This window comes from Ambystoma mexicanum, chromosome 11 (assembly GCF_040938575.1).
Source record: "Ambystoma mexicanum isolate Mex_15411 chromosome 11, UKY_AmexF1_1, whole genome shotgun sequence".
NCBI classification, from domain to species: domain Eukaryota; kingdom Metazoa; phylum Chordata; class Amphibia; order Caudata; family Ambystomatidae; genus Ambystoma; species Ambystoma mexicanum.
Genome location: NC_090934.1, coordinates 263853459 through 263879469, shown reverse-complemented (window position 1 = coordinate 263879469; position 26011 = coordinate 263853459).

Sequence of the window (26011 nt, the reverse complement as noted above, 5' to 3'; positions counted from 1 at the left end):
AGGTGGGGCTATAGTCATTCTGAATAAGAAGGATTATATTGAGGAATGTGAAAGACTCCTTTCTGACAATATCAGTTATTGCAAAGTGGATCGGGATCCCACTCCCAGACTTCAGAGAATGATTAAAGATAAGGTAGGCAAAGCGATTGAGTTAGGCTTGATCAGCAAACAGGAAGGAGAGTATTTGGCTAGGGAGACAGCTAGAATCCCTATTTTTTATATCCTCCCCAAGATTCACAAAAGTATAGAGAAACCTCCTGGCAGACCAATAGTTTCTGGGGTTAACTCCATTTTGGAACCCCTGTCCACATTTGTGGATATATACTTGAGACCTTTTGTGATGGAAATGCAGAGTTATGTCCAAGATACCAGAAATGCTATTTCCAAAATAGAAGGCGTGTCCTTTAGTCCGTCTACGGATGTGTTGATGTGCCTTGATATCCAATCTCTGTACACGAATATTCTGCAGCGTGCTATTTAGGAAGTAATTGAAGAAACATTACTTTTAAGAGAAGACAACCACCCTGTGAGTAATGCATTCATTTTGTGGTGTGCGGAAACAGCCCTTGTCAATAATTTCTTCCAATTTTGCGGTCAGTTCTGGTTACCAGTCAAATGGTCAAAAACATTTGGTCAACAGACAATTTGGTCGACACCATTTGGTCGAATGCCAAATGGTCGAATTTTTTTTTTTTTTTTTTTTACCCATTTTTTGGGTTTTTTTGGGGGGGTCCCCCCCCAACCCCCTTTTTTTTCTTTTTTCTTTTTTTTCCCCACACGAAAACCCACAAAACACATATATATAAAAAAAAAAAAAAATTCGACCATTTGGCATTCGACCAAATGGTGTCGACCAAATTGCAGTCGACCAGTTTGCAGTCGACCAGTTGACTGGACACCGTCAGTTCTATATGCAAGTTGAAGGCACTGCAATGGGGGCCGCTATGGCTCCTAATTTAGCGAACTTGTATGTGGACATGGTAGAACAGACAGTTGTAAACTCTAACTTGCACCCTTTCAAAAATCAGATAACCAAATGGTTGAGGTATATCGATGATGTCTTTGTGGTATGGCATGGCTCAGTAGAAGAGGCTGAAAACTTCCTGACATGGTTGAACACTCAAAATAGATATCTCAAATTTACGGCTACTTTTAGCGTGAGGGAAGTCAATTATCTGGACCTCACAATTTATCATAACAATTCGGAAATTGTGTGTGAAACCATATGTGAAGGCAACAGATAAAAATGCTTCATTATAAAAGCCATCATGCAAAACATGATCATGACAATTTATCTTTTGGTCAATTTTTGCGGATCAAACGCAACAGCAGCACTAAAGAGAATTATGAAGAAGGTGCTAATGTTTTGATTGAGAAACTGAATAATAGAGGTTGCCCTTCGAGAGTGGTGAAACAAGCTGCTAAACGAGCATTCAATAATGATCGAGGCTCTTTGTTTGAGAAAAAGAGCAAAGACACAGATAACCCTCCTTTGGTTCTGGTCAACACCTTTAGCAACTTATCTTACAAAGTTAAGGGGATTGTTGTTAAGAATTGGAAGAAATGTATGGGTACTGCCCCTCCAGTGGTAGCTTTTAAGAAAAGCACAAACATTAGGAATCTGGTTATGAAAAATGGTGTACAACGTATGGTAACCCGTCCACGAGTACAGAGTACTCTTTGGGACCTTCCTCAAGTTTTGGGCCATCACCCTTGTGGTAATTGTGTAATGTGTCCTTTAACAAAGAAAGTGTCTGTGGTGAACTTAGGTCTTAAACATGACTGGCTGTTGAAGGAACATACAAATTGCAATACGACCAATGTAATCTATATGATTAGATGTCCGTGTGCGCTAATATACATCGGCAAGACCAATAGGAAATGCAAGACACGCATGATTGAACACAGGAGTTGCCTGAGGAATAATATTGAAACAGCTCCTTTGGTCACTCATTTTAGATCCATGGGACATTCGGAAAATGAATTTGAGTGGTGCATTTTGAAAAAGATTACAGGCAATTGCCAAACACTGATTAACAAAAAATTGGTCAATCTAGAACAAAAACTAATCTTTATGACCAAAAGTCATCTTACAGGTCTCAATGAAAATATTGAGTGGCACAATGTGAGATGATTCTGACCCGATTGAAGTTCACATGTAACGTTTTTTGCATTTCCTTCTGGTAACGCCCTTGTAATGTGGCGTAATATCGATGGTTAATTAGGCATTAATGTGACTTTATGGTGGTACTGTGATTCTTCTTGTAAATACTCATACCTGCAGTTCCAAGGATGGGGCCTTTTGGTGTGCCTTGGCTTTGATCTACCCATATCAGGTCGGGCGCCATGAGTTGTGTCCGCCTTTCTTGGACAACCCCTTTGTCCCTCCCCCTCCCCGCCTCCCTGTCGACCAGCTGCTCGTAGTATCGAGTGGGCCGGGTTTATTTACAATGCGAAGAGTGGGAGTGATCACGTGATCGCGTTCTGTTGTTGTCGCGTGTTTGGTTGGTGATTACGTGGTTGCCCAGCAACATACTCTGCTGCTTTCACGTCTAGTGATCACGTGATATGGCAGCGTTTTTTAAGCCGAGCAGGTCGGGTGAGCGAGGTCGCTTCGGTTTGCCGTGTAGACTGAAGTTTGTTTGGTTATACTCGCATTGAACATACACAAGGTAAGCCAGCATCCGCAGGGCACGTATTATGTACAGATCATTTGAGTGTTTGTAAGAAATGGAGGTTATACTTATAACCATCACTAAGCTGTTGACACTGGGTTTTGGTTTGTAGGCCCTGGCTACTGACTATAACTGGGAGATTACTTCTGTATGGTTGACTGGCCACGCAATTTGGATACGTTGGTAGACCTTTCTGAACCTATTGTTCACTCTTGGAACACATTGGAAGCGCTCCAAGACCTACCCTCTGTTACTAGAGTTGGACTGCTAAGGTGAGGTTACACGTTGGTGGTGGTGGTTGGTGTTTCACTTAGGTGCTGACATAGATGCTTGTGACGGTATAACAGTACCTGATTTTAATCGTTTGTTGGGGGGCAATTGCCTCATTTTTTTCGGTAAAGTCTGAACAGGTGGACCTTGTTGGATGTGAAGACCTTTGCATATGGAACTGAGGATAATTATCCTTTTATGGCCTAAGAGAATTATACCCTTGGGGCACATGTCACAGGTAGAGATATATTAATATTTTCCTACTTGTTTTTACCCTTTTTTGGTATTGAGGGTGAGGGGTAGGCGAAGTACTTTAAACCTGTGATGCCCACATATTGCTATGTTTTATGTATGTTTATTGTACCTGCAGATTTTGGAGTACCATTATTGAATTTAAGAATTAGAATCTTGAGTGGAAAAAGAATGCCACGTCAAAGCACAAGATACATGATTGCCCCTGAGGAATGTCCAGTTATTACATAACATTCAGGACAGAAACCTATATAAGTCGGGCTTTGATGGGTACAGTGTTGAGCAACAACAATTGATTTGGCTCTGTGCCTCTGCCGGTTCTAATTATTGTTTCTTGGTTTTTTAACACCAATTTTTTATGTGTTTTGTATATTGTATTGTAACATGTGCATATGCTTTTTATGTATTTTAGAGATGTATGTGTCAGGATTTTGGTTGCTTTGATTATTGAATATTAAAATATGTCATGTTGTATTGTCTGAGGATATACACCCTATATTGTCTTGTTGATATGGTGATGTCTAGGTACAGACCGTGTTTGTAGGTATAGATATAGATCCATAACCGTCCCCTTTTTTTGAGATTTAATATTATTATATCCCCACTAAGTAGGAGGGGTCAATACCTTATGTGTGGGGTACCACCCCTGTAGAAACTTATACTATTTTAAGAAACACATATTATAATTAATTTATCACAAACGAACACTATATTAAGTTGTACAATGCAGAATTTCTTCCGTGCCAGATTGTGCGTTCCTGCCTGCCAGCTATGAAGTCCTACTTCAAAAAACCAGGACCACTGCAGTTTCCTATGGGAACATAATCTTGAGAAAGGAGGACGGAGCACCAAATATGGTGACCGTCCTGGCAAAACCGGGACGTCTGGTCACCCTAACATAAGGGCTCTATACATTAAAATAAATCAAATTAGTTAATGAGACAAGTTTGTTAGTATGTTTCTTGAGTGCTGCATGAGTACATACAGGAGAACTTGCAACTAACTGGATGTTGCCACTTATTTTAAAACCAAAACCACAGAAATTGCTTTTACTCAGTTCTGAAAATGGAATACTGTTCTGTGGGTATCCACCGGCGGTTCAGTAGTGTCCATAGTGATGGGGGGAGGAAAGTGGTGGGATCATGGCAGGCAGCCGGTAGATGTGTAAAAAGTGTACAAACTCCAGGGTTAAATAACACCCCTTTTGTAAAGCTGAATTGAAACATGCACAAATTATAAAATAAAAGAACTTGCAAATATATAAAATCATTCTAGAAACATGTTGAGCAAAAAGTGTGTGATTGTAGCTTTATTTTACACACCCTAAATGGAAGATTACAATTATCAGCATGCAAACTAATGTAAGCTTAAATAATTGCCCCTGGAAAGAAACAAAGGTAACAAAAATGCACAATATGATCACCAGCTTGCAGACATTGTTCTACACAACAGATAGCTTTACTAATCTATCCCATTAATATCCAACATTTGTACCTCTGAAGGGACAATAACCATTCCCAGTCATCCACTTGCTGCTGTGTCTGCAACCAACTACGGCTAATTGCACTTTAATATGCTTAAGTGCAAAACAAAAAAAGACAAGTCAGAGAATAGATATTCTGAGCTCAGAATGTGTCTGTGCTAGGAGCATCTGATCACTGCGGATACAGTATTGTGCAGTAGTATAGGCTTTTCGTTTTTCTGGATTTGGAATCTGAGGAGACACTCTTTGATGCATTCCCATCTGAAGAAATCTGCCCATTATCTGCACTGCATTTATTAAACTCTGCTCACAGTTCTTGGTTGTAGAACATTACAAAACTGAGTTTAGTGGGTTGTGTGGGGTATTGCCAACCATAAACAATTCCACAATTATTGTACATATGAACCATTCAAATACATCTTTCCTCATCTTAAGTATGAGGACAATAGGACAATACTTGAACAGAGTGAGGGTGTGATCATGTAGTACCCCATCATACCCCTCACCGTGTGTAAAAACGGTTTTATTGCAAGAAACCTCAAAGTTCTGTGACCTTATGAAGTAACTCGACCTTTAGTCTCAATTCTCTATTTGGTCATGGAACTCCTTTGTACTTTTTATATCCTTATAATCTAGGGTACGAGACACGCATTATTCCCGCCTGAATGCTGAACGATCAGCGAGGGACGATAACGCGGGTCGCTAAGACTTGACGAGTCCTGCAGCAACACCTGATACCTGTTAAGACACCACTACGAAGCCGCCTATTAACTACAAAATCATCCTGTTGAAGAGGTGTTATTGAGCACTGCAGGATATTTCAGAAGAAAGGGGCACTCTTTTAGATAATCAGAGAGAAAGGACTATTTTTTATAGCAGTCAGACATCTTGAAATGGTGTCAGAAGCAACCTTAAGCTTTTTGATCTATGTCTCTATGAACAGAACTATAATCCCCAGTATGAATGCTACATTCAAACCCTGCATTAATAACAAATGGGCTGCGAAAGATGCCATGGAGAATTGTTAAATGTCAAGGCACACCACCCAATTCCTCATTAAACAGAGCAGCAACTGGCTTTGCCCACCGGAGAGACCAGCACCAACTCTTGCTCTCAGACACCACTTCTCCCAGCTTTCCCACAGCCCTGCCTCCATTCTAACCACCAGTTCTGGGCACTGGTCTTAGATTAGGTGACGAAAGTGAGAGACATCGCAAGGTGACGTTGCCTACTCGAGAGCAGAGCAACATCTCCTGCTATCAGCCAGCACTGCTCCCAGCTTTCTCACGGACCTGCCTCCATTTTTAACCAACAATTGGGGGCACTAGTCTCAGATAATGTGACTTGGGTCCTGGAACAGGAAGCGGCAGACATCTTAAGATTACTTTGCCATGTCACGTAGTTTAGTAGCTCCATATGGGTGTTCAGCCCATGGGCATCTTAAGTTGAGGTCATTGAAGTAAAGGGCAATTTACCTATCTTATTTCCCCCAGTCTCTTTGCCTATGAGCCTTTGCTTTGTTGTGTCCTCCTACTTGTCTGTAAGTACCATTATTGCTACTTCTCAGGTCGCCCCCACTAGGTATTTCTCCGGCTAGCTATAGCTTTCCCTTCTACTTATCTCTTCACTCTCCTACACTCATAACCATCTCAACCCTCTTCCCATCGCTATCATCTCTTGTCCTCGATGCCACTTCTCAACTTGTTCCATTAATCTCTCTCCATTCACAAAACCTACTCCAACCCCAGCTCCCATTACACTTCCTTTTCTCGCACCTACTCCAAGTGCCTGTCTAATTCTCTGACTCAACGTCTCTAATATTCTATATTTCACTCTCTTTCTATTGCTCTTTGGAACGCACAGTCCTTTCTGTAATAAAACCTCATTCACCTCTGACTTCTTCTTTTCTCCTTCTCTTGACTTCATTATCCTTACCGAAACATGGATTTCTCCCTCTGACTATGCAACCCTTGCTGCCCTTCATGACCCTGTCTACACCTTTACCCACTCTCCCCGCCTCACTGGCAGGTGGTGGTGGTGGTCTAGGATTGTTTTGATCTTCCAAACATCCAGTATGTCAATTATTCAACCAGCTCTCCCAACTAGTTAGGTTGTGAGGATAGCGCAGTGGCAGCACATTTGTCTTGGAAGCAAGACAGCGCATATCAACACCAGTTCCCCGGTCTCGCGCTTAGAAACTGGTCCCCGGTATTAAGCGTATTAAGCACTTTATAAAAAAAAATTATATCATATAATTGCCTCTCCCTCCCGATCCCCACCTCATTGTCATTGGTGACTTTAACATCCCCTCTCTCTCTGCTGCTCTATCCACTGACTTTAACTTTCTTCTCCTTAACCACTCACTCTCTTCTGTCAATTATCTGCCCACCCATTCAAATGGAAAATTCATTGACCTTATTCTCAACTTTCTGCTTCTAATATCTCCACCGCTCCTTCTCCCTCCGATCACTCTATCTTCTTTGCCTCAATCTCCATTCCTGCCTCTCCATCTACTTCAACTGTTACTAGGTGCAGGTTTCCCTCCAGAAACCTTGCTGACTACCCCTCTAACTTACACCACACTCTCCTCTATTTGTTAAACTCACCTTTCCATCCACTGCTCTCTATGTTCCCTTCTCCTCTCACTACCCTCTTACTACATTCACTTCTAAATCCCCACTTCACGACCCTGGATTACACCTCCCACCCGCATCCTGAAAACAACAATACGGAAAAGGCTTTGCACTTGGCAAAGGTCAAGACACTCCTCAGATCTCCAACTCTACTTCAATGTTTCTTCAAAACTACTCCTCTGCTCTTGACTCTGCCAAACGTGAATCCTATAACTCATTGCCTTTGAATCCTCCCAACCTAGGTGCCTCCAAAAATTCCTCAACTCATTTGACTCACCTCCCAAACCTTCCTCCATCTCCACACTCTTTCTGCATATTATCTCGCTCTCTACTTTGCTTCTAAAAGGTCTACCTTTCCAATACCCTCGCTGCTTAACTTCTATCCCCTCTTACTGCTCACTTTTTTCCACCACTCCCACCCGCCTCTCCTGCTACTATGTATTCATTTGTACCCACCAACCCTTATTATATTTCTGACTTACTCTTCATGGCTAACACTTCCTGTGCCCCCACTTACCAACTCTCCCCACACATTGTGAAACACATAGCTCCCAGCGCTGCTCCACATCTTACTTCCACCGTCAACTCTCTTGATAATGCCACTTTTCCAACATCCCTCTCCTTAGCTCTTTATGGTGGTTTAAATGCTGGGAGATTGTGGTGGCAGAAAAGATAACAGCAATGCGCTCTAGGAAACTGCCCCCCTTTGTAAACATGTGGGCTTTGTTTATGGACTTTGCAGGGAAGTATCCGGCTCTCTCCCGCAGGCCCCTGCTCACCCACTGGTTGTAGGATTGAGGGGCTATGCCCCGGGTCAGAGATGTGTTGCATGGAGTTCACCGAGCCTAATGTGCCCCCTGCTCCTTCTTTTCGGGATGTGGCGGAAAAGTGTTTTCTTCTGATTGGATCTGTTGATGTCTATGATGCAGTGTTTGTCCTTATCATTCTTGAAATGCTTAATAAAAAGTTTTGTTGAAAAAAAAAAGAAACTGGGTCTAGATTCTAACTGTCCTGCCAACTTTCATCCTGTCTCTCTTCTACCACACTATTCCAAATTCCTAGAATGAGTAGTATTTAATTGACGCACTGAGTTCCTTGATACTCACAACCTCCGGGACCCTGTTCAATCTGGCCTCTGACCTGTACATTCTACTGAGACAACTCTCCTCAATGTCAACAACTTCATCTCTTCCATATGTCATGAAAACCATTAATTTATTCTCATTCTTCTGGAGCTCTCTGCTGCCTATGATACTGTCAACCTTTCTAACTTTCTCCATATTATCTCGCCTTGGCATCAGAGATAAGGCTCTCGCTTGGTTTGCTACATACCTTGCCCCAGACACTTTCAGGTGCTCTGGAACAGCTTTACCGCCCCACTCACCACACTGGCATAACTGGGGCCCCCGCAGCCCCCTGCGGCGTGGTGGGGGGCCACCAGCACATGTCCTGGAAGGGTGCCACACTTGGAGATAAATGAGAAATCATTTTTTTTTCAGATTTTCTTTTTCTTTTTGATTTCACTTTGCATTCATAAGGAAATGTAACAGAAGTAATGTCTTTATGAAGGAAGAGTGACTGCAAAAATAAACTTTCTTTTTAAAGTCCGAGGGATCCTCCCACCCCATGCAATGGAAGGCCCTAGGCTGGAGGCCTCCATGTCATGGGTTGGGGAAGCCCTATGACTTCAAAAAGAAACAGCGGGCCTCATTATGAGTTTGCCGGTCCGGAAACAACGGTACCGGTGAGCTTGCAGTACCGTTGTTTCCGGACCGGGAAACTACAAGTTCTGCAAGCGGGTGCCTTTCAGCCCACCAGGTCTGACCCGGCAGACGGAACGGCACTGGCGTGCAGAACTCAACAGATGCACCGGCACCATTCATGAATGGTGCCGGTGCATCTGGCCTCCCCATTCCCCTTGAGTCCAATGGGACTCAAATGGGAATGGAGAGTAATATTTTCTGGCGCCCGGGAATGGGCAATTACCGGGTCCACCGGGGCTGTATTGCACCAGTAATTGCCCATTCCCAGGCACTGGAAAATTCATGACCCCCAGTATCTTTTTGAAGTCAATCTGCATTCATAAAGAAATGATTTCCATTATGGTTCAGTCCTTAAAGGAAATCATTTATTTATGAAGTCAACGTGACTTCAAAAAGAAACAATTAGTTTTTGAAGTAATAGGGCTCCCTTATCCCCATGACGGGTGCATGTGTGAGTGTATGGTGAAAGGGTGCACACTTAAATGTACGGGTGACTGCCTGGGTGTGCCTGCATGGTGAAAGGGTGCACACTTAAATGTATAGGTGGCTGCCTGTGTGGGTGTATGGTTAAAGGGTGCACACTTAAATGTATGGGTGGGTGCCTTGGTGTGTGTGCCTGTATGGTGAAAGAGTGCACACTAAAATGTATGGATGACTGGGTGTGCATGTGTGTGTATGGTGAATGGTGTGTGTGCTTGTGTTCAGGGGTGCAACAAAACCTACATTTCGGGGGGCTAACCCTTCAAATGTTGGGAGAGGCGCTAACTTCACAGGCCGTGGGGAGGGGCAAACTTATTTGTTTGGGGGCATCCAACTTCTTTATGCATTTTAATGAGACTATTCTAGTGCAGCTTCAATGTTACAAGCAGTTTACTCTCTCCTGTAAGGTTTAAAGCTCCCACTTATGGACTGCTGTGAGAATTGAGTGGTCTTCTGTTCCCTCTCTACCCTTCCAATCACTACCCTGGCATGCAAATATTAAACCCACATCACAATTTCAATTGGCTATAAAATTTGGCATTTGAATGCAGGTACTAACAGTGAATTGCTTTATGTTAGTAATTGCTGTGCTCTTGTTAAAGGCAAAACCCAGGTGCCGTTTAACATCGTTGTCCTGTTCTGGCCGGCAACTGCTCTGAAGGTCAACCAGGTAACGTCAGCATTTCGGGAGGGAGGAGTGCTAAATCCCAGTCAACTAAATGGTGTTGCACCACTACTTGTGTTTAATGCCTTGATTGCTTATTGGTCATCTTCATTACTCCTAGCCCTATTCTTCCTCGTCCCACTACTTGTGTATGAGGCACTCTGCCTCATACACAAGTACTGGGATGAGGGAGAGGTACATGGAGGTAATGCCTCACTTAGCTACCTGTAATCTTCATTATTCCTAGTCCCACTCTTCCTCATCCCAGTACTTACCTATGAGTGAAGGAGCCTCATATGTAAGCTCGGGACAAGGAAGAGGGACGTGGAGGTAATTCTGTGCGGGAGTGTGTGACAAATAATAATGGTTGTCTATGTCCAGTCTAAGCAGGCATGATATGTGGTATTAGTGGCTAGAGGGGCATTTTGGTGCAACCAGTCTAGTCATTCCTCAGTTTGGTATGACTATTTTTTTAATAACTGGGCATTTCTGGTAAAGTAGTCCTGCTAAGTGTAATTACCTGGCTAGACTGGCATTTGGGTGCTGCCAGACTAGTCGTTTCTTACTGGGGCATTGTATATTTTTGTGGGCATCTGTGATAAAATTATATGATATAAGTCATTTATAACACGCCTGTACACAAGTGTTTCTAGGTGCGACAAGACACGGGAGGGAATATAGAGGGAGGACAAGACAAACAATCTTACTAGGCCTTGTGTCATTCAGATCATGCAGGTACGTGAACGAGAAGTGCAAGGGGAAAGGGAGGGGGAAGAGCAAGGGAGAGGGGAGGGAAAAACAGGGCAGCAAGTGCAGCCAGGGCAGTGCAGCTCTGGATAGTGCAAGGAGAACAAGGGACTGTAGGTTTACAGTTAGAGCTCCTGGGTGCGTGGTAGGCCAGAGGCAGTGCAGGGGTGACTGATCAAGAAAGAGTCTGGACATAGTGAGAATCTGAGGGTAGCCAAGCAACCAGTCGGTTCAGCAGACAGGTAGGTCAGGTAGGCCAGGAGGGGAGGGAGAGCGAGAAAGCAGAGCAGAAGAGGAAAGTTTTGAGCTGCTTCTGGATCTTCAGGTAGTCCGGCTCAAGTTTGAGAGGGGCAGGGAGGCCTTTCCAGAAGGAAGTGCCTGCATAGGAGAGAGAGATCTACCCACCCCCTCCAACACCCCCCACTCTCTGCCTGGGGAATGTCTAACCCTTAGAGAGTTGGAGGTAGCTGAGCAAAGAGATTGAGAAGGAAGGTATTTTGGGAGAGAGTGATAGATGTAGTGTGGGCCCAGGCCCAGAAAGCTTTGTGGACAATGCAAAGGGTCTTGAACTTCTCCACCCCGGGAAAAAGGCACTATGGAAAGATAGTGAGAAAACCTATAAAAACATGATAATAGATGCTAAAAAGAACTTTTATAATGAACAGATCAACACTGCAGCTAATTCCACCAGCAAACTATTCAACATCTTGAAATCGGTTGAGAAATCTAAGGAAACCACCCCTCTCTTCTCAGCCCCTCAAGAAGAGTGCAACGCAACCCAGACTGCCTTCTTTAGCAAAATTACTAATGCCAGGGACATCATAGGAAAGTCCCAATCCATTAGAAAGATGCCAGAATCATTGCCCTCTCAGGAAATAATCCACCATTCAGCCCTGTTTAAATTCACACAAATCACCACCTGCGACATGATAAAAGTGCTTGCCACCATGAAACCCACAACCTGTGCTGAAAACATACTTCCGCCCAATATAATTCTGAATAATCCAGACACCTCCGCCCCGATTCAGATAAAAGTCATCAACACCTCTTTCAGAGACCAAACAGTGCCTGAAAGCATAAAAAGGGTCACAGTAACACCATTAGTTAAGAAACTGAACCTGAACCAGAGAGACCCAAATAACCTTAGACCCATTACTAATTGTAACTTTATTCTCAAAATCATGGACAAGTTTGCTACAATGCAACTCCAAGCCCATATAGAAGCATCGGAGTCCCTGCACTACCAACAATCAGGTTTTCACCCTGCCCATAGCACAGAGACCGCTATGTTAGATTTGCAGAATAAAATGCTCAGCATTATAGACAAGGGGAAAGCCGGCCTTCTCATACTTCTAGATCTGAGCACCGCTTTTGACCTGCTCGATCATAATCTACTCAAAACAGCACTGAAGAAAACAGCAAACTGCTCAGATGAAGCTATAGGCTGGATAATGTCCTTTCTTAAAAATAAGATGTCTAGAGTACACTGGGGGGACAAGTTCTCCCTGTAAAAATAAATCATCTGTGGCATACCACAAGGGGCCAGCATGTCCCCTTTCTTATTCAATATGTTCCTGAGATACCTCTGCCTAATTCTTGACAACATCAACACCTTTTTCACCAACTACGCTGACAAAACTCAGCTAGTGATTGATCTAAGTGGGGACTATCAGAAAGACAGTGAGCAACTATCCATGGTCTGCAATAATGTAGAACAATGGATGGACATGAACTGGATGTGCCTAAATGGCAAAAAAACTGTTTATGGTCTTTGGATCACATTCAGCCAGAACAAAGCTACATACGTTTTACAGCTCATTCGTGATAAAGGACATCCACATTCAAGTCCTTGGTAAGGTCAAAACTCTCAGTATGATGCTTGAAGCATCCCTCGGGTCTGAAGCACAAGCCCAATATATAAAAAAGAACATGCTCATACCATCTCAGACTGTTAAAAGCCATTAGACCATACTTATCAGAAGACAACTGTTCTACCAATGCAAGAGCTACTATATTATCACGCCTTGCCTAAGGTAATGCCCTCATTTTAGGATCCAACAAACAATGTTTTCCTAGCTACCAAGTCATCCAAAATAATGCAGCAAGAATTATCAAACAAAAAACCAGAACCCAGCACATAAGTGAAGCCTAGGAAAGAACTGCACTGGTTAAAAGTTGAAGACAGGGTCCAATTCAAGTCTCTGACGATGGTGCACAGATGCATCTTCGGAAAGGCTCTGGCATACCTAAAATCTAAACTCTTCCTATATGTGCCCAACAGAAAGCTGAGATCGGCTGATCAAGGCATGATCGCAGTGGCCACCCACAAGAGCAACAATGGAGCAGGAAAGTTTTTCCCTGTCACAGTTGCTGTCCTTTGGAACAATCTCCCTGCACACATAAGGTTGGAAACAAACTATTTGCACTTTCGCAAATTATTGAAAACCCACATTTTCAACTTAAAAGTCATATCTTCACTTCCTTTCTATTCACCTGTCTATTGTATCGTGACATTTATGTTTTTCATGTGTCTCACTACGTTCATGTCTCTGTGCCCCGAAGTTTGCGAGCTACCAGTGCAATACAAATGAATGAATAAATAAATAATTTGATCCTTGCAGCGACCGGGAGCCAGTGGAGAGATTTCAGGGCTGGAGAGATATGATCCCTGGGCTTGAGGCCAAGGATAAGTCTCGCAGTCCTGTTCTGGATTAGTTGCAGACGGCAGAGATTAGAGGAAGGCAGGTTGTGAAAGAGGCTTTTGCAGTAGTCCAACCTAGAGAGAACCAGGACTCTGGAGACAGTGAGCTTCTGGGGGAAAGTGAGAAAGGGAAGAGTTCCTTTGAGGAGGAGCAGCTAGTAGTGGGACTTCTTGGCGATGTCTGAGATGTGAGGAGAGAAAAAGAGAGTGGAGTCAAAGATGACAACCAAATTGTTTGCCTCGCAGGAAGGCGAAGGAAGAGGGCCCAAGGTGGGCGCAGATAGTGCAAGAGGGAAAGCAGGGGAAGGGGTCCCAATGAGAAGGATCTCCATCTTACTGGCATTAAGGGAGAGATCGGTGGATGCACACCAATCCTGAATCGCAGATAGACAGTCAGGAATGAGAGAGAGAGGAGAGGAGTTTGAGGGGAGCCTGAAGTAAAGCTGAGTGTCATCTGCATAAGAAGGTAGAGGTCAGGTGGGCCAAAGGGGCCAAAAAGAGGTTGAAAAACCAGAGCGAGAGGATGGAGCCCTGGGGAACGCCACAGGTATAGAGAGATGTGGCAGAGAAAGGGACCAAGTTGCACCTGGGAGGGGCAGTCCAAGAGGAAGGAGGCCAGCCACTCAAGGGCCGGATCCGTGATGCCCAGGTTCTCATGGAGTCGATTAATCAGGATGGCGTGGTTGACTGTGTCGAAGGCAGAGGAAATATCAAGGAGGATGAGGACAGAAGGAATGCTGTAATCAGGGTTAGAGAGCAGATCTTCACAGGTGTTCAGGAGACCAGTTTCCATGCCTCTGACAGCTCTGACGCCAGACTGATGGTCATGGAGACAACCAAAAGATTCAGTGTGGAGAGTAAACTGGAAGATGGCCAGTTTGTTCCAACAGTTTTCCCCGGAAAGGGTGATGGATATTGGGCGAGAGTTTGCCAGGCAGGCAGAAAAGGCAGACCGCTTCCTGAGGAGTTGGGTGCACAAGGGAGTGCTTAAGGGGAGAGGAGAACATTCCAGTGGTGAAAGGGTGATTACAGAAATCGGCCAAGGCTGGAGCTAGGGTGTCATTAAGGTCCTTGATGGTTCTAGAGGAGCAGGGGAGCACCTGTTTGGACAACATTTTCATAGATCGGACTTGTCTAGAAACCTCATCAGGTATTGTCAGAGAGAAAGAGGAGAAATGAGGAAGAGAAGTAGAACTGGCCAATGGGGGGCCAATAGAGGAAGAGGGAGAGGAAGAGGAGATGGGGGACTGGACGTCCTGAGTTTTAGCAGAGAAGTGAGAGAACAGAGCCATACAGAGGGCCTGGGAGGGAACAGAAGAGGTAAAGACCGCAACAGGATTGACCAGTTACTTACAGATTTTAAAGAGTTTGGCCTTGTTGTTAGTGGCCACAGAGACGCAGGCTTGAATGTGTATTCTCTTCTTGATAAGTCTTATTGCTTCGACTGGCATTTTGGTGCAACCAGTCTATGTATGTCTAAATGCGGCCTGGCATTCTTTACTGTAATGTTACCCTGGTCTACATTGTGCAGCCAGTTTGACATGTCTTCATTGTGGTATGGCATTTTTAATAGCAAAGCATTAATGTTCCTGTGCACTGCTGGTGATTTGCATGTATTTGATTGCAATGGTTTTGTAGGGTAACACCAAACACTCTGGCTTTTAGCCAATTTCTCTCAGAAAGTGTGCTGTATATTGCATTAAAACACATATGTATATCTTTCTCCTAGTGCGGTGTGTGGCATACCCCTTCAACAGCACATTCGTGCATATTGCGCAAGCGTGATAATGTAGGCCGGCCCATAATGTGGCGCAACCCGTGATTTGTTGCTGAGTTGGTGGGGCCCCCTCAGCATGGCTTGCAGGGGTACCCCCACATTTTGTGTTACGCCACTGACTCACCTCCCCGTACTGTTGCAGTTCCTCAAGGGTCTCTCCTTGGTCCACTTATCATCACTCTCTATGCTTCTGCTCTTTGTGTCCTAGTTGCCTCTTAAGGCATCTCCTATTAACACTTTGCTGACGACACTCAGATCTTCTTCTCCTTTCCCTCCTTTTCTGATAAACTATTGACAAAAATGTCAAACTGTTTCTCCTCCATCAGATATTGGATGGCGTCTCACTTGCTCATGCTAAACTCCTGAAAGACTGAAGTATCCACTTCCCAGCCAAACAGGCCATTCCATCCCCCCAGTTTTCTCTTCTCTCCTTACTACCTTCCTTACTCTGCTTCTGTTCATAACCTTGGTGTCATCCTTGACCCATCACACAGATTCTCGCTCTTCATCTCCAAATCTGCAACTGCAGCCATACTCAACCTCTTCAATATCTGAAAAATATATCATCCTCTTCCTTTCAATACTGCTAAACAGCTTATCTCCTCCATTGTCCTTTCTAGATCTGACTACTGTGCCATTCTCTGCTATGGCCTTCTCAACTATGCTTTTTCACCTCTAGCAGAGTCCTGAACTTCAGGGTACACTTTTCAACATTTCCCTCTTTATCTCTACCTCAACTGCTGTCACCAGATTGGCTGGCTATCTATGAAACAAAGGGCTAAGTATAAACTTCTTCTCATCATCTTCAAAACTATTCATGGACTTTCCTCACCCTACCTATATGCTCATCTCACTCCCTACTCTCCCACTTGCTCGTTACGGTCACCCTCGGCTCACATTCTTGCCACTACTCTAGCTCCCTGTGCTCCCTCTCGTTTCCACTCCTTCCCTCTCCTCATTCCCCTACTCTGGAATGCTCTTCCTTTTCCTCTCCATACCACTCCAACACTACCACTATTTAAATCCAATCTCAAAGCCCTCCTCCTTTCTGAAGAACCTGTTTCCTAGCACTGCACACTACTGCATCACCCTGCTTTCCTCTCTCCGGACCCTCACAGAAACCCTACAGTACTTTTCCATCACCCCTCCATCCTTAATTCAGCACTTCCTCCACCATCCCGTTCCTATGTCATTCTGTCCCATATTCGTCACTGGTTTATGTTTCCGCCTTCCCCTGCAACATCTGGTCTTCAAGTCACATTCTCTCACCCCATTGTTAAGGACCCGTGTCCTCCCCTCTGTCGTCAATGTTACATTTTGTATGTGTTTTTGTGCCAAAAAAGCATTGCTTAACCTGCGAGTTTTATAAATATATAAAATAAAGAAAGAAATACTAAACTTTATCTCATATTAAAACATTCTGCTCGTGACTGTTCTGAGGGTGAAGAGCTAATCCAGGGAGTTTTTTTTCAAAAAGGTAGCAGGCGCCCCTCTCCAGAAAGAACATGGTATGATAACCTGTTCTGTGGTTTTTTCCCACTTTGAGAGTTCGCAGCCATCGACTTTTTGCTCACTGTACCTCTCACAGATGGGAAATATCCATTTGCATATCAGTCTTTGTCCCACCCACATGGGCAGTCCAGCACTGAAATGCTATGGCAATTCCCTTCTGAACAAGAGTACCAACAGTAACCCCATACAGGTGTTCCAGCTTTGTTGGGCCTCATCAGTGAGGTGCAGCTGTGCCTCTCTAAGCACAGTGAGCAGGGAGTCCACATCTGGTTCCCCCAGGTAACTCAGGGGGACCAACCCCAAGTTCCTTGCAACATTCTTTTAAAAAGGTAGCAGGAACCCCTCTCCAGAAAGAACATGGCATGATAACCTGTTCTGTGTTTTTTTTCCCGACTTTTTGGGTGGGACAAAGACTGATATGCAAATGGTTATTTCCCATCTGTGAAAGGTACAGTGAGCAAAAAGCAGATGGCTGTGAACGCTCAAAGTGGTTAATAACCACTGAACAGGTTATCATGCTGTGTTCTTTTGAGAGAGGGGCGCCTGCTAACGTTTTTGCATTTTTGGAAGGAACTTGGGGTTGATCACCCTAAGTTACCTGGGGCAACCAGCCATGGACTCCCTGCTTACTGTGCTCAGAGAGGCACTGCTCCACCTCACTGATGAGGCCCAACAAGGGTCGAACACGTGTATGGGGTTGCTGTTGGGTTGGTACTCTTGTTCAGAGGGGAATAGCCATAGCATTTTGGTGCTGGACTGCCCATGTGGGCGGGATAAAGACTGATATGCAAATGGATATTTCCCATCTGTGAAAGGTACAGTGAGCAAAAAGCAGATGGCTGTGAACGCTCAAAGTGGTTAATAACCACTGAACAGGTTATCATGATGTGTTCTTTTGAGAGAGGGGCACCTGCTACCTTTTTTGTATTTTTGGAAGGAACTTGGGGTTGGTCACCGTAAGTTACCTGGGGGCAACCAGACGTGGACTCCCTGCTCACTGTGCTCAGAGAGGCATAGCTCCACCTCACTGATGAGGCCCAAGAAGGCTGAAACACGGGTATGGGGTTGCTGTTGGTACTCTTGTTCAGAGGGGAATTGCCATAGCATTTCGGTGCTGAACGGCTCATGTGGGCGGGACGAAGACTGATATGCAAATTGTTATTTCACATCTGTAAAAAAAGGTACAGTGAGCAAAAAGCAGATGGCTGCAAACTCTCAAAGTGGTTAATGACCACTGAACAGGTTATCATGCTGTGTTCTTTCGAGAGAGGGGCGCCTGCTACCTTTTTTGTATTTTTGGAAGGAACTTGGGGTTGGTCACCCTAAGTTACCTGGGGGCAACCAGATGTGGACTCTCTGCTCACTTTGCTCAGAGAGGCACAGCTCCACCTCACTGATGAGTCCCAACAAGGCTGAAACAGGTGTATGGGGTTACTGTTCGTACTCTTGTTCAGAGGGGAATTGCCATAGCATTTCGGTGCTGAACTGCCCATGTGGGCGGGACAAAGACTGATATGCAAATTCATATTTCTCATCTGTAAAAAAGGTACAGTGAGCAAAAAGCAGATGGCTGAAACTCTCAAAGTGGTTAATAACCACTGAACAGGTTAACATGCCATGTTCTTTCAAGAGAGGGGCGCCTGCTACCTTTTTTGTAATCCAGGGAGATGTGAGTGTGAAATCATTCCACAAGCCACGGTGTAACACCAGTATACAACTTGGGACTTCAAATGCAAGCCTGCGTTAAGTGGGATGGCAAAAAGGGGCCAGGAGGATTCAGTAAGGCCTGCTATTGTGAGATAGTTCCTTTTTTTTAACTAGGGGACAGATTTTAGAAATGCGCGGGTCACCTTATTCTCAGAGGTGACCGGTATGATTCTGTGAGGTGGGGCAGCATGCGATGTGCAGCCCTTTGCATTTATTAGTGTTGGGAGCGCCCACCTCTAACACTACTGTTTACAGGCTTCCAGCACACCTGTGGGGGGGGAGTAAAGCATTTAAAAAAGCATGTCCATGCCTGTTGAGGGTTAGACATGCAAGTGGGACAGCAGCGGTTCATACCGCTGCAGTTTCATGTAAAAGAAATGCATGACAGAGTGGGGAATGCCCCTTTCATGAGATACGCATGCCCGTGCAGCTGTTCCAATCTGCCGCGGTGGGGTGCGGGGGGGGCATTTATTTTCAGCGTGCCCAATGTGTATCTGGATTTTGAATATGCAATTCACTTTAAAATCCACAAAGAAAACCTTATTTGCGAAAAATGTGCAACGATGAAAAAGATGTCATTTGAACGTGCCCATCCCTGTTGCACACAATCTATTGCCGTTTATGATTGCTAGGTCGCATCTATGTTTTGCTGCAAGTGGTGAGATGCACTTATTTTGAGAATCTGGCCCTATGTATTTAGCTACACGTTTTGTAAGCACAGCATTCATGAGTGCCATGGCTTATGCAAAGATCAATGCAGTAATCACAGACAGATCCGATCAGCGATGGTAAACATCCCCTTCCCACCCACAGTGACGTAGCGAGTCCCTCGGGCACCAGGGTGAGTGACACTTGGATGATTGTGATCCATATGTTGCATTCGTTAGGGAAGGGCGCGAGCAAAGTGTGCATTCGCTGCAGTGGGATAGCCCTTCAGGCGATTGGGCCGGGTACTGCACTGGGAGGGTAGTGTGGCCTATCAGCGTTTAAGGGAAGTGGCCTCATCCAGGTGATGTGACTATCAACCTTTGCTGAAGTGGAATGTGATCTGGTGCAAACCGCAGGACTGCAACTGATTACAAAATCAAGAGGTACATTCAGTGAATGAAAGAGGAGATGGTGATGGGTAGAATGGTCCAGCTGGACCTAAGCCTTGGGTAAGGACATGCATGGGAGTAGAGGCTGTCATGAAATGAGGACTAGCCGACATGTCCTACCTCCAGTGCAGCCTCATTACACAGAACCTTCCATAACTGTTGAAGGGAAGAACTGTGCCAGGCTCTCAAACACATCCTGTCTCCAGGTAGTTGGGGGCATTGCCAAGGATTAGAAAGTGGGAGAACAACAAAAACAAAATGGGGAAGATTAGATAGGAGAGGTGGGCATACCCAGAAGGAAGTTGGGTGCCAAAAAAGGAAATTAGACTACAGTATGAGAACTATGGTGTTCATCCCACCGTAGGCTCTGAATAACGTGATGGTCAACTCAAGCTTTGCTTTCGAGCTCGGTGTATGTACGCGAATATGGTTCAAACATTTTGTGTACAAGGTTCTTCTGTGTCGCCAAGACACTTCCGAGCACCAAAGCTGTTTTCACAAACCATCACACATAACTGGAGAACTCTAACACGAACCTCCCTTCCTGACGCTGTGATTGCTACTTGAGAACTCAATTATTAAGGTAAAGGAGGGGCTCCCCTCACTAACCCTCAGACTTATACCCAGGAAGTGTATTGCTGAGTCACTTCCACGGTTAGTCTGGATGCGATTATGGTTCCCCAGCCTAACCGCTAATTTCTGTCCTTTTTCTTCACCCAGCCCTATGCTCAAGCACTTTTTCTCTTGCTACCAAACCATTCTCATAGTTGGCAACGTGGTCCTTTCCAATCTGGAGGTACTTACCCAGTCCGGTTTTTTCTTTGCATTCTGGGACTTGCTGTTCTGCTTTTCCCATAATGGCAATCAAACTACGACTCCCAGAATCCATAGAAAAAGTCAGGACTGAATAAGCGCCTACAGACTGGAATGGATCGTGTGGATTCCATTAAGAGTGGCTGGATATGACACCCTTTCTAGCATGACAACATGACTTCATGTCACCACCACACCCTGTTTCCAATCCATAGCTAGCCTTTTACAAACCACTGGAATCTGGCACTGTTTTCCAATTGACTCAGCTGGAGTAAAAGAAAACTGTATTTCCCAGTAAGCATTAGATGCCTGAATGCAACCCAAGGAGAGAACCGAGATGTCCAAAGAGAGCTCGCGGCATCTTGCAATCCGACCTGTTGCCAGATGCTGCCTTTCAGAATGGGTTCGGATTATCTTCAATTTACTTTAGTGCTGGGTGGTTGAGGTGGGGGTTCGATCATGCTTACAGTTTGGATACTCATTGGATGACTGTTGAGAAATGTTGCACTTCACTCCAATCAACTCCAGCCAGCATAGTCAACATAGACACTGGTAATGTGGCGCAACACATCTGGATGGCCACATAGTAATTAACCTGACGGCCTGAAAGCTGAATCCCTCTCCACGTACTATCTGTAAGAGGAAGTCTGCCTGTACCCACTTTCCGAATAGGTGAACTTTGCTACCCCTCACATATCCTTCTACCACACTACCCATCTTTCACAATTCCTCCTGAACATATTGTGCATCCCTGAATCATACTCGTGCACCGCAATTGATTTATTAAATTGCCCAACGTTAGCCGCTTTGCTGCAGCCTTATTTAGTATTTAGTATTTTATTTATTTGTATAGCGTGCCAAGCCCAGGGGCATCTGGTCGGATTTCTTGAGGTTACACAGTTACATATATACATTATAGTGGTACACAGATACAGGAAAAGAGCTACATTACTTACAAATTGCACAAACTAAGCATTGGGGATAGAGCATGTTATAAATTGGCATATGTATATGATTGCGGATGGGTTTGTTGGGCGTAGGTGTAGCGTCTAGTGCTGAAGGGCTAGTGATCTTGCACTATGAGCCAGATTTTGACTTTACTTCTAAAGGAGTGGAAGGATTGTTCAGTTCTGAGTGAGATGGGTAGAGTGTTGGGAAGCTGCTGTCCCCAGCCTTATGGAGCTTGAACCTCGGTACCTTGAGGCAGTGTGCTTCGGCCATTCCAATGTGACGGTAAGAAGTGTTGCGACTCGCGAGTGAATAGATTTGAGAGGTAGCTTGGTGCAAGGTTTGCGAGGCACTTGTGCGTGAGTGACAGTGATTTGAGGGTGATTCTTTGGTTGACAGATAGCCAGTGTAGACTATGGGCCTCCTTACACGGATGGCGGTAAGGATTTACCGGTACCGGTAAAATACCGGTACCGGTAAATCCTTACCGCCTTACTACGAGGTCCCTTTGCGGGTTGGGGGATTTAACGCCTGCTTTTTGCAGGTGTTAAAAACCAACCCGCAAAGGGACCCAGGGAGCTAATTACGGTACCGCAATTTGTGGTACCGTAATTAGCGCCTTCCCCATTCCCATTGAGCCCTATGGGGCAAAAATGGGAATGGGGAAGGGCAATGGTGGAAGGGGGAATTACCGCCCCGCCAACCTTGGAATGGGCGGTAATTCCCCTTTCCGCCAAGGCGGTGCCAGTATTTTACCGGCATGAACCATGGCACTAATAGCGCCATGGTTCTCCGCCATCCGTGTAAGAGGCCCTATGTCTGGTATCCAAGATATGATGGGTTCTGGGGATATTCAACGCTGCCCTAATGGCATTATTTCAAATTACTTGTAGTTTGTTTGTATTCCGTTGGCAAGTCCCTAAATAAAGTGCATTGCAGTAGTCAAGTTTTGACAGGACCAGTGTTCTGGCTAGAGTGATGCAATTGATGGTGGTTAGAAAAGGTCGGCAAGCGGTGATGAGTTTACATGTGTAGGCCGCTGAGGAGATTATTGTGTTAGTTTGTCTGGCTAGTGATAGGGTAGATGCTAAGTAGATACCAAGGGTTTTTGCATCCTTAGAGACGTTGATGGTATTACCGTAAATGGTGAAGGAGTCAAAGTTGGGATCTAACTTATTGAGTCTATGTTGTGTGCCAAGGAGGAGGAGTTCTGGCTTATCGTCGTTAAGACAAAGCCTGTGTTGTGCCATCCAGGCCTGGATGACAAGGTAAATGTCGTTGAGTGCTTTGGAATCTGCTTGTGGTCCAGTGATGGTGATGAGTATTTGGGTGTCGTCTGCATAATTTGTGTACGTGACACCTAAACAATCAAGGATATTGAAGAGGGGCTTTTTGTAAACACGTTGTAAAGTGTTGGAGATACGCATGAGCCTTGGGGGACTCCATACAAGACTGGTGCAGGTTCGGCAGAGGCTGACAGAGAGAAAACCCTCATTGATCTGTTCTCTAGGAAGGATCTAATCCAGGTGGTAGCTTTGTCTGAGAAATGAGCTGCGGAAATAAGATGGTTGCATAGTACTTGGTGATTAACCAAGTCAAATGCAGCCAGCAAATTAAGCAATAGTAGAAGGGCCAGCTTGCCATTACCTTTTAAGTCTTCAATTAGTGTCTTCAAATCAATCAAGGACGTCTCGGTCCCATGCCTTGGTCTGAAGCCTGATTGCCTGAGGCCAAGGAGGTTATTAGATTCTAAGTGATCCTGGATCTGCAGGTATGCTGCTCTATCCAGGATTCTCAATAGAAAGGGGACTGTGGTGATAGGCCTATATTTTGTGGGGATGCTCGGGTCTAATGATGGCTTCTCAAGTAATGGGAGAACCCAGGCATTTTTGAGGTTATTGGGTACAATGCCAGTGTTAAAGGAGGCGTTTATGAGGGAGGTGATGAATGGCACTAGTTCTTTCATTGCCTCCTTAATGATGGGGGCTGGGGTGGTGTCTCCCTGACAATTGAATGTTTTTAAATTTAGGGATTATGTTTTCTACATCTTTGGTGGAGAGTGGTGAGAAATTGAATAGCTTTCTAGCATGCTGTGGGGAGACTGAAGAGGTACTTTGGTGTGTGTCGAGTGATAAACTGCTTTTTTTGGATTCAATTTTATTTTGGAGCATAGTGATTTTATCTAGTAGTGCTTTTTGAATGTTGGAGCACCATGTGATGTCTTTAATGCAAGTGTCGAGAGGAACTGCAACTGCTGGGGATTCTAATTCTCTGAGTATCTTTAAGAGTTCTTTAGTACTCGATTTGGCTTGGGTGATCCGGTTGTTGTAGGTGTCTTTTTTAGCTTGGAAGATCACCTCTTTGTAGTAGTGGGACGCTAACATTAGGTTGTTCTTGTTGGATGCAGTGGGTAGGCCCTTCCAGAGGGCCTCTGCATTTCTTTTTTTCTTGATTAATGCTATGAGAGGCGTTGTAAACCAAGAGTTGAGGTGTGCGTGCGGTTTAGACTTCCGTAATTTAAGTGGAGCAATAGTATTGATAGCCTTGAGGATAGTTTGTTTGTAAATATCAACTAGCGCCGTAGGGTCTGTGTTTGACTCAGTGGCTTTGTTGAGGATGGGTAGTATCAGTGGAAGCAGTTTCTCCCTGGTTATGTTCCTACTGTTTCTAGTACAGATGGGCGGAGAGATGTTCTGCTTGGTGCGCTGATTATCATACTTGATGGTGAATGTGATCAGATGGTGATCTGACCAGGCACATGTAGTGTTGGATAGGATGTTGATGCTGCAGTTGAGGTCTGCAAGCCAATCAAGGGTCCTGCCTTTCATATGGGTGGGTTCCAGGATGCAGTGGAGGAAGCCTAGTTCCATTATTATATTGGCGATGTCGAGAGGTTTGGAATCCTTAGCATCTTAGAAGCCGAGATTGCCCAGTAGAATGATTTGAGAACTGAGCTTGGTTTTGGTGGAGAGAAGGATACTGGCCCAGGTGGCCTATAGATAAGGTGCATGGTGAGTGTTTGGGTAGCTGGGACAGAGAGCTTAACGGACAGTAGTTCTGCTGAGGGGAAAGGCTGACTCAATATGGGTTTGAGGCCTAAGGAGGTTCTGGATATGAAGGCGACACCCCCACCTTTTGAATGGTTGGAATCTCTATCGCATCTGGTGATGGAATAGTCATTAGGGATGGCGAGAGAAAGAGATGGCCCCGCTGCAGCATGTACTAAGGTCTCAGTGATCGCTAAGAAATCGAGTTCTTGTGCTGTGATATAGTCTGCGATATCTAAGGCATGTGCTGGGAGTGACCTAGCGTTGATTAATGCGCCCTTAATGGGGGTGGTAGCTTTGTCCAAGGTGTGTTTGATATTGGTAGCGTTAGTGAGTTCCTTCGGCAGGGTACACTTGGTGGATATGATCTTGGGCATGTCTGCTGATTTAATAGAGGTATTGTGAGTTTTTGTCATGGTAATGATATTAGATGCTGACGGGGCTGGGAGAAATCTGATGCCTAATCTGAAGTTCCCATAATTCAGAGCGCAAGATTGATTCGATGTAGGTTTAGTAGCGAAGTGTTCAAGCCATAAGGCTGGTGAGTTCAGGTAAGGGTTGTGTGATAATGTAGTGGTGGTTGGAGTGATTGTGGCGACGGGATGTAGGCAGGAGGGCAAGAAGGCTGAAGGTGGGATACTATCTGCTGGAGAGAGCCTACTGCTCATGGTTAAGGATGTGCAGGCTATTTTGTGCATGTTGTTCTCATTATCATTTGAAGGCATGCCTGAGATGTCTTGCAGTGATAAAATCAGAAAGCAGTAGGTCATTAAAAACTCATCACTGGTTGGGCAGAGCGGAAAAAATGTGGCAGTAACGCTATTATTGTTGCATTACCGCTCTGTCCAATCCCGAGTTTGGGCGGAAAGCTTTGAGCTGGCAAAATCTCCAGCTAAATCTCCAGCGTTCTGCCCATTTTTGGCATGAACTGCTGCCGGCACTATTACCGCCGGCGGTAGTAGCAACGAAAAGCCCCATAGAGTTATATGGACTCTTAACAAAATGGGGAATTACAGCCTTAGCACAACTTGGGAATTGGCATTAATAGCGCCGGATCGATTTGCGGTAATGCTATTTGCACTGGTGGTATCCTGGTACAATTACTGCTGGGATACCGCCAAGGCTGTGATGAGGCCCCCTGTCTCTAAAGCACTTATTTGAAACACTGGCTCTCTCAGAGACTTGGCACTAACCCAGCGTAATACCCGCGGAAGACTGCCATTGCAAATAGCATTACCGCTACTCTATCCAGCAATATTAGCACCGGATCACGAGTAGCGATACAGCAGTAATTTCCCATTCTCCACTGGGTCCATTGGAGCCAATGGGGTTGGGGGAACAATTACCGCTGGCGCAATTTCCACCAGCGGTAATTTCACCCCCACCCCATTGGGTCCAATGAACCTAGTGGCAAACGTGCACTTACCGCTGTACCGCTACTG